Source organism: Bombus huntii, unplaced genomic scaffold (assembly GCF_024542735.1).
Source record: "Bombus huntii isolate Logan2020A unplaced genomic scaffold, iyBomHunt1.1 ctg00000229.1, whole genome shotgun sequence".
NCBI lineage: Eukaryota > Metazoa > Arthropoda > Insecta > Hymenoptera > Apidae > Bombus > Bombus huntii.
Genome location: NW_026099447.1, coordinates 35,001 through 45,000, shown reverse-complemented (window position 1 = coordinate 45,000; position 10,000 = coordinate 35,001). Strand labels below are relative to the sequence as shown.

The 10,000-nt window shown below is 44.3% G+C and overlaps 2 non-coding genes across 2 annotated transcripts in view; both read left to right on the top strand.

Moving 5' to 3' along the window:
• Positions 1–4,640: 4,640 nt before the first annotated feature.
• LOC126877731 (small subunit ribosomal RNA) lies at positions 4,641–6,563 on the top strand. The gene has a single exon (XR_007695278.1). It is a non-coding gene; the product is annotated as a small subunit ribosomal RNA (ribosomal RNA).
• Positions 6,564–9,949: 3,386 nt separating this feature from the next.
• Positions 9,950–10,000, top strand: part of LOC126877729 (5.8S ribosomal RNA) — a 155-nt gene continuing 104 nt past the window's right edge. The window contains exon 1 of the ribosomal RNA XR_007695276.1: positions 9,950–10,000. This exon is cut by the window's right edge and continues 104 nt beyond it. This is a non-coding gene — a ribosomal RNA (5.8S ribosomal RNA).

Below are 10,000 nucleotides of genomic sequence, written 5' to 3'. Positions count from 1 at the left end.
GAAATAACTCGCTAAAAAGCGTTTATAACGTATCGAAATTTTGCGTGAAATCGTTACGTTTCGACGAAATCTAGTCGAAAGTAGCGATTTCACTTTATTTTTTTAAAAAATTTCATCCTCCGGACCAACGTGACCGGGACGTTGGAACTTAGAATTTTTTCGCCCCGTTACGAAAGTACCGAAAGTTCAACTCGAAATAACTCGCTAAAAAGCGTTATAACGTATCGAAATTTTGCGTGAAATCGTTACGTTTCGACGAAATCTAGTCGAAAGTAGCGATTTCACTTTATTTTTTTGAAAAATTTCATCCTCCGGACCAACGTGACTGGGACGTTGGAACTTAGAATTTTTTCGCACCGCTACGAAAAGGCCGAAAGATCCCCTCCAAATAACTCGTTAAAAAGTGTTATAACGTACGAATATTTTTCAAGAAATCGTTATAACTCGATAAAATACGTCGGGATTAAGCGTTTATATCGTCGGCAGACGGATATAAAAACGTTTGGACCGACACGACCGGTCGTTGGAACATAGAAAAATTCCGAGCCGGTACGTTGGGACTTAGAAAAATTCCGAGGGCGAAAAAGTTTTTTCGAGTTTATTCGTTAAAAAGCGTTACAAGGTATGAATTTTTTTGCATAAATCGACGTAACTCGACGAAATACGTCGGGATTAATGGTTTATTTCCGTCCGAGAACGATTTTTAAAAACGGACCTATGCGGCCGGTCGTTCGTACTTGGAAAATTTTCGGACCGAACACTCTTTTTCGATTAATTCGTTAAAAAGCGTTATAACGTACGAATATTTTTCAAGAAATCGTTTATAACTCGATAAAATACGTCGGGATTAAGCGTTTATATCGTCGGCAGACGGATATAAAAACGTTTGGACCGACACGACCGGTCGTTGGAACATAGAAAAATTCCGAGCCGGTACGTTGGGACTTAGAAAAATTCCGAGGGCGAAAAAGTTTTTTCGAGTTTATTCGTTAAAAAGCGTTACAAGGTATGAATTTTTTTTGCATAAATCGACGTAACTCGACGAAATACGTCGGGATTAATGGTTTATTTCCGTCCGAGAACGATTTTTAAAAACGGACCTATGCGGCCGGTCGTTCGTACTTGGAAAATTTTCGGACCGAACACTCTTTTTCGATTAATTCGTTAAAAAGCGTTATAACGTACGAATATTTTTCAAGAAATCGTTATAACTCGATAAAATACGTCGGGATTAAGCGTTTATATCGTCGGCAGACGGATATAAAAACGTTTGGACCGACACGACCGGTCGTTGGAACATAGAAAAATTCCGAGCCGGTACGTTGGGACTTAGAAAAATTCCGAGGGCGAAAAAGTTTTTTCGAGTTTATTCGTTAAAAAGCGTTACAAGGTATGAATTTTTTTGCATAAATCGACGTAACTCGACGAAATACGTCGGGATTAATGGTTTATTTCCGTCCGAGAACGATTTTTAAAAACGGACCTATGCGGCCGGTCGTTCGTACTTGGAAAATTTTCGGACCGAACACTCTTTTTCGATTAATTCGTTAAAAAGCGTTATAACGTACGAATATTTTTCAAGAAATCGTTATAACTCGATAAAATACGTCGGGATTAAGCGTTTATATCGTCGGCAGACGGATATAAAAACGTTTGGACCGACACGACCGGTCGTTGGAACATAGAAAAATTCCGAGCCGGTACGTTGGGACTTAGAAAAATTCCGAGGGCGAAAAAGTTTTTTCGAGTTTATTCGTTAAAAAGCGTTACAAGGTATGAATTTTTTTGCATAAATCGACGTAACTCGACGAAATACGTCGGGATTAATGGTTTATTTCCGTCCGAGAACGATTTTTAAAAACGGACCTATGCGGCCGGTCGTTCGTACTTAGAAAATTTTCGGACCGAACACTCTTTTTCGATTAATTCGTTAAAAAGCGTTATAACGTACGAATATTTTTCAAGAAATCGTTATAACTCGATAAAATACGTCGGGATTAAGCGTTTATATCGTCGGCAGACGGATATAAAAACGTTTGGACCGACACGACCGGTCGTTGGAACATAGAAAAAATTCCGAGCCGGTACGTTGGGACTTAGAAAAATTCCGAGGGCGAAAAAGTTTTTTTCGAGTTTATTCGTTAAAAAGCGTTACAAGGTATGAATTTTTTTGCATAAATCGACGTAACTCGACGAAATACGTCGGGATTAATGGTTTATTTCCGTCCGAGAACGATTTTTAAAAACGGACCTATGCGGCCGGTCGTTCGTACTTAGAAAATTTTCGGACCGAACACTCTTTTTCGATTAATTCGTTAAAAAGCGTTATAACGTACGAATATTTTTCAAGAAATCGTTATAACTCGATAAAATACGTCGGGATTAAGCGTTTATATCGTCGGCAGACGGATATAAAAACGTTTTGGACCGACACGACCGGTCGTTGGAACATAGAAAAATTCCGAGCCGGTACGTTGGGACTTAGAAAAATTCCGAGGGCGAAAAGTTTTTTTTCGAGTTTATTCGTTAAAAAGCGTTACAAGGTATGAATTTTTTTGCATAAATCGACGTAACTCGACGAAATACGTCGGGATTAATGGTTTATTTCGTCCGAGAACGATTTTTAAAAACGGACCTATGCGGCCGGTCGTTCGTACTTAGAAAATTTTCGGACCGAACACTCTTTTTCGATTAATTCGTTAAAAAGCGTTATAACGTACGAATATTTTTCAAGAAATCGTTATAACTCGATAAAATACGTCGGGATTAAGCGTTTATATCGTCGGCAGACGGATATAAAAACGTTTGGACCGACACGACCGGTCGTTGGAACATAGAAAAATTCCGAGCCGGTACGTTGGGACTTAGAAAAATTCCGAGGGCGAAAAAGTTTTTTCGAGTTTATTCGTTAAAAAGCGTTACAAGGTATGAATTTTTTTGCATAAATCGACGTAACTCGACGAAATACGTCGGGATTAATGGTTTATTTCCGTCCGAGAACGATTTTTAAAAACGGACCTATGCGGCCGGTCGTTCGTACTTAGAAAATTTTCGGACCGAACACTCTTTTTCGATTAATTCGTTAAAAAGCGTTATAACGTACGAATATTTTTCAAGAAATCGTTATAACTCGATAAAATACGTCGGGATTAAGCGTTTATATCGTCGGCAGACGGATATAAAAACGTTTGGACCGACACGACCGGTCGTTGGAACATAGAAAAATTCCGAGCCGGTACGTTGGGACTTAGAAAAATTCCGAGGGCGAAAAAGTTTTTTCGAGTTTATTCGTTAAAAAGCGTTACAAGGTATAAATTTTTTTACGGGAATCGTTCTATCTCTATTAAATACGTCGGGATTAAACATTTTTATCGATTTTTTCAAAAAATTAGCGTTCGTCGAACTGACACGACTGGGATATTTTTCTAATTTTTTCGTTAATTAACGTTACAAGGTATATATTTTTTTGCATATTTCTACTTATTTTAACGTATTGTAATTGATTATAAACTTATTTTTTGTCCGTATTCGATAAAAGAGTATGTTTACTGATGCAATTTTTCGGTGAAAAAAAAAATTAATTTTTTGGTAAAAATGCATTTCTATTATGTTAATAAAACGTCTGGTAATGTATTTCGATGGTTGGATATTGGCTTTGTATAGTAGTGATCGAGCGTTCGCGAGACTAAGTTCCAGCGTCCCTTCCGAACGGTACGTTGCTACGGAGGTTTTGCACCGTAAGCGCGCGGCCGCTAGCCCGGCCGGCGCCGGCCTTCCGGCTGGCGCTTTCGTATCTATAAGAGAGACGTCGAGCCGGACGGTTCGGTCGGAACAGCGTTGAGCGCGTGGCTATTCTACGGCCTCGGTTGAGAATTCAGTCACCGCTCCTCGAGTCTTAGTGTATTTTACGCTATTTCTCGACTGTTCCTCCGTTCTCGTTCTGGTTTTTTCTCTACACTGCTGCGCCGCGGGTCGCTGTCCTGGACGTAATGACCAAATATCGTGGCAAGGTTCCCCTGAGTCGGGAAGCTGGTGACCTGTGTGTACGTATTCTAACAAAAATTGTTAGATGCGTGTGTGCTTGTACTAACTGAGCATCGATTCATTCAAAAGAGTATAACCGTCTGCTTTCTATAAAAACTTCTGCTTTCGCAGAAGTATCCGATGAGGCGGTAGGAGCGTACTATCTTTGCGTAGTATGTCTTCTGCCGAAAATGTTCTACCGATTGAAAGAATATTCTTACGGTATGTCCAGCGCGACGCACTGGGATACGCGCTTGTTCGTTCAGCGTGAGGTGCGTATACGTGCTTTACCGCTAAGATATTCTAATAAGTCTTTTTACACGAAGACAGCATTATGGAAATGTTCCTTTAGAAGTACGATTCTAAACATTTTATATAAGACTATGAGAAAGAGAGAGAGAGAAGAGAGGAGGTGGAGTTGAGAATTACAAAGTGGCTGCGAGCGGCGTTCGAAGATTATTACTGAACTATGGGTGTATCTCGAACGTCGCTAGGAGATATATTTTATAGATATATCTATCTTAAGAACGAAAAGTCTCGTCGTACGGTGCTTACGTCCCACCTACGACACGAAGAGAACTTAAACGAAATTTATAAGAATTGTTATACGAATAAGATCCCTGGTTGATCCTGCCAGTAGTCATATGCTTGTCTCAAAGATTAAGCCATGCATGTCTCAGTACATGCCGCATTAAGGTGAAACCGCGAATGGCTCATTAAATCAGTTATGGTTTCTTAGATCATACCTACATTTACTTGGATAACTGTGGTAATTCTAGAGCTAATACATGCAAACAGATTCCGACCAGAGATGGTAGGAATGCTTTTATTAGATCAAAACCAATCGGTGGCGGATGGCTCGTCTGTCCGTCCATCGTTTGTTTTGGTGACTCTGAATAACTTTGTGCTGATCGCATGGTCATCTAGCACCGGCGACGCATCTTTCAAATGTCTGCCTTATCAACTGTCGATGGTAGGTTCTGCGCCTACCATGGTTGTAACGGGTAACGGGGAATCAGGGTTCGATTCCGGAGAGGGAGCCTGAGAAACAGCTACCACATCCAAGGAAGGCAGCAGGCGCGCAAATTACCCACTCCCGGCACGGGGAGGTAGTGACGAAAAATAACGATACGGGACTCATCCGAGGCCCCGTAATCGGAATGAGTACACTTTAAATCCTTTAACGAGGACCAATTGGAGGGCAAGTCTGGTGCCAGCAGCCGCGGTAATTCCAGCTCCAATAGCGTATATTAAAGTTGTTGCGGTTAAAAAGCTCGTAGTTGAATCTGTGTGTCACAGTGTCGGTTCACCGCTCGCGGTGTTTAACTGGCATTATGTGGTACGTCCTATCGGTGGGCTTAGCTCCTCGCGGGCGGTCCAACTAATATCCCATCGCGGTGCTCTTCACTGAGTGTCGAGGTGGGCCGATACGTTTACTTTGAACAAATTAGAGTGCTTAAAGCAGGCTACCTTCGCCTGAATACTGTGTGCATGGAATAATGGAATAGGACCTCGGTTCTATTTTGTTGGTTTTCGGAGCCCCGAGGTAATGATTAATAGGGACAGATGGGGGCATTCGTATTGCGACGTTAGAGGTGAAATTCTTGGATCGTCGCAAGACGGACAGAAGCGAAAGCATTTGCCAAAAATGTTTTCATTAATCAAGAACGAAAGTTAGAGGTTCGAAGGCGATCAGATACCGCCCTAGTTCTAACCATAAACGATGCCAGCCAGCGATCCGCCGAAGTTCCTCCGATGACTCGGCGGGCAGCTTCCGGGAAACCAAAGCTTTTGGGTTCCGGGGGAAGTATGGTTGCAAAGCTGAAACTTAAAGGAATTGACGGAAGGGCACCACCAGGAGTGGAGCCTGCGGCTTAATTTGACTCAACACGGGAAACCTCACCAGGCCCGGACACCGGAAGGATTGACAGATTGATAGCTCTTTCTTGATTCGGTGGGTGGTGGTGCATGGCCGTTCTTAGTTGGTGGAGCGATTTGTCTGGTTAATTCCGATAACGAACGAGACTCTAGCCTGCTAAATAGACGTAACTTATGGTATCTCGAAGGCCCCCGGCTTCGGTCGGTGGGTTTTTACTACCAACGTACAAACAAATCTTCTTAGAGGAACAGGCGGCTTCTAGCCGCACGAGATTGAGCAATAACAGGTCTGTGATGCCCTTAGATGTTCTGGGCCGCACGCGCGCTACACTGAAGGAATCAGCGTGTTTTCCCTGGCCGAAAGGCCCGGGTAACCCGCTGAACCTCCTTCGTGCTAGGGATTGGGGCTTGCAATTATTCCCCATGAACGAGGAATTCCCAGTAAGCGCGAGTCATAAGCTCGCGTTGATTACGTCCCTGCCCTTTGTACACACCGCCCGTCGCTACTACCGATTGAATGATTTAGTGAGGTCTTCGGACTGGTGCGCGGCCAATGTGATAAGCATTGCCGATGTTACCGGGAAGATGACCAAACTTGATCATTTAGAGGAAGTAAAAGTCGTAACAAGGTTTCCGTAGGTGAACCTGCGGAAGGATCATTAACGATACGATACCAAAAGAATTTGACTTGAACACATATAAAAACTATGAAATATATATCACAATGGTCGGTAAGGAGCCGTACTCCTCCTGTATCGACGAAAGTATATACGACGTATTAACAAGCTATATACTTTAACAAACGAAAACGCCAGGGAGCTTGGCAACCTCCGTTGGCACGAATAGAAATATTCTTAAGGAGGAGACGACCCTCCAGCTACGGAATTATACGAAGAGAAGGTGGCACTCTCTCTCGATCATCGGGATGAAGAGATATATATATACAAGTATAAAAACGAAATGCGAATGAAACTTATTCGAGGCGCCTGCGTGAGGTCGTAAACAGAAAGACCCGCCGTCTCCGAATAAAACATATAACATATAATATATATATATATGAAATTCTAATAAAAGGGAACTCTAGCTTCGAAAGAGCCAACAAAAGTTAAGGCTCGATATCAAACGAAAAAATTACGATGGAAACCAGGTGTAAAGAGAAATGCAGTCGTGGCGCCTGCGAGAGGCCGTACACAGAAAGACCCGCCGTCACGATCTCGTATTTCGTATTTGCATCGTGGAAACCGTACAAACGAAATATAAAAGTCCATGCAAACTAATAAGAAAATCTCTAAAGTGCCTCGTGTCGGAGTGATCATGCTCGCCTATTCTCTTCTATGTTTCGTGGTCTGTGTTGCGTTTGTTCTCCTCCTAGCAACGGGACATATCGAAGACTCCTCTTTGGGATCGAACGAAGCGTCTAGAACGAGTCGACGAGAGCGAAAGAACTTGTAGCGAGTCGCGCAGAGCGAAAGGATACCGATATACATCTTCGAAGGTTCTCTTCGAAGATCCATGGATACCTTCTGCGTCGACTTCTCTCGTCTCTTTCATCGAAACTCTCGTCGTTCTCGAAACGTGCTTCCTACCCAAAGGGCGTGTGCTCTTCGTATGTCGTTTCGTTCGAAATAACGAAACCACGTGTAACATACTCGTGGATCGGGTAACCTAGAACGAAGACGCATCGCGTGGATGTTGGCCCGCTATGCGACGATGACCGATGATGATGATGATGATGATGATGATGATATGATGATGATGTCGATGTCGACGACGACGACGATGAAGACGATGTGTAGCAACGATTCGTAACTAGTCTAGCCGAAGTTCGTTCAGAGGGGAACGCCGCCGGCTTCGAAGCCTCGATGTCGTGAGTCGGACACCCGTGCCGTCGCTAGAGTTTTTCAAACTCTGCTTCTGGATATTGGGACGAAAGACCGCTCGAGGACGACGACAGCCGTGCGTGCGTATCCCATCGAATTTTTTTTACACCACCTGAACGAGACTAAAGTTTCGTCTAGTTGATCGTCTACCGTCGCATAATGTATATTATATACCGTTCAGAGGGGACCGGCTGTCTATCCTCGTTGTCGTGAGTCGGACACCCGTGCCGTCGCTAGAGTTTTTCAAACTCTGCTTCTGGATATCGGGACGAAAGACCGCGCGAGGACGACGGATGCGAGTCCCATCGAATTTTTGACTTACACACTACCTGAACGAGACTTAAAGTTTCATATTATATACCGTTCAGAGGGGACCGGCTGTCTATCCTCGTTGTCGTGAGTCGGACACCCGTGCCGTCGCTAGAGTTTTTCAAACTCTGCTTCTGGATATCGGGACGAAAGACCGCGCGAGGACGACGGATGCGAGTCCCATCGAATTTTTGACTTACACACTACCTGAACGAGACTTAAAGTTTCATATAATATACCGTTCAGAGGGGACCGGCTGTCTTTCCTCGTTGTCGTGAGTCGGACACCCGTGCCGTCGCTAGAGTTTTTCAAACTCTGCTTCTGGATATCGGGACGAAAGACCGCGCGAGGACGACGGATGCGAGTCCCATCGAATTTTTTATTTACACACTACCTGAACGAGACTTAAAGTTTCATCCAGTTTGTCGTCTATCATCGCATATATAATATACCGTTCAGAGGGGACCGGCTGTCTATCCTCGTTGTCGTGAGTCGGACACCCGTGCCGTCGCTAGAGTTTTTCAAACTCTGCTTCTGGATATCGGGACGAAAGACCGCGCGAGGACGACGGATGCGAGTCCCATCGAATTTTTGACTTACACACTACCTGAACGAGACTTAAAGTTTCATATAATATACCGTTCAGAGGGGACCGGCTGTCTTTCCTCGTTGTCGTGAGTCGGACACCCGTGCCGTCGCTAGAGTTTTTCAAACTCTGCTTCTGGATATCGGGACGAAAGACCGCGCGAGGACGACGGATGCGAGTCCCATCGAATTTTTGATTTACACACTACCTGAACGAGACTTAAAGTTTCATCCAGTTTGTCGTCTATCATCTCATATATAATATACCGTTCAGAGGGGACCGGCTGTCTATCCTCGTTGTCGTGAGTCGGACACCCGTGCCGTCGCTAGAGTTTTTCAAACTCTGCTTCTGGATGTTGGGACGAAAGACCGCGCGAGGACGATGGATGCGTGTCCCATCGAATTTTTGATTTACAAGACACACACTACCTGAACGAGACTAAAGTTTCATCGAGTTTATCATCGCATAACCCGTTCGGAGGGGACCGGCTGTCTATCCTCGTTGTCGTGAGTCGGACACCCGTGCCGTCGCTAGAGTTTTTCAAACTCTGCTTCTGGATATCGGGACGAAAGACCGCGCGAGGACGATGGCTGCGAGTCCCATCGAATTTTTGTTTTTTTTTTTTTTTTTAAAGAAAAAACACCACCCGAACGGAGATGTGTTCTATCTTTCGTCGATTTTTCATGCTTTCAGTCGGTCGCGTGGTCGCCATCCGTTCGGAGGGGATCGCCGGCTTCGAAACCTCGATGTCGTGAGTCGGACACCCGTGCCGTCGCTAGAGTTTTTCAAACTCTGCTTCTGGATATTGGGACGAAAGACCGCTCGAGGCGGACGGCCGCGCGAATCCCATCGAATCTTTACTATCACCCGAACGATGGAGAGATGCACGCGCGCTGTTTCTTGAATAATTGGACGAGAGAGTAGAATCAAACACATATATAACATGGGCTAGCCACCGTGCTTACTCGTTCGCGAGATCGTGTGCTGTACAGAGGATTCAGAATCGGGTGTATATATCCCCGTCGTTTCCTGACGAACGGAGCTTCGATCTCGATGGTTGTTATATATCATAATGTACTTTACGCCCGGCCGGCGAACGCGCGTATCTTCGCGCGTTCGTCGTTTTCTTTTTTTTTCGAACGTTTTTGTGTCGTCAATCCTATGGCGACTTCTGCGCGTTCGATTCCCGTTGGTCGAACGTGACGGAACTCGGCTTCGCTAGAACCGAGAAGAGTACATTTGAGTATTGAACTGTTGTAAATTTATAAAAGATTACCCTGAACGGTGGATCACTTGGCTCGTGGGTCGATGAAGAACGCAGCTA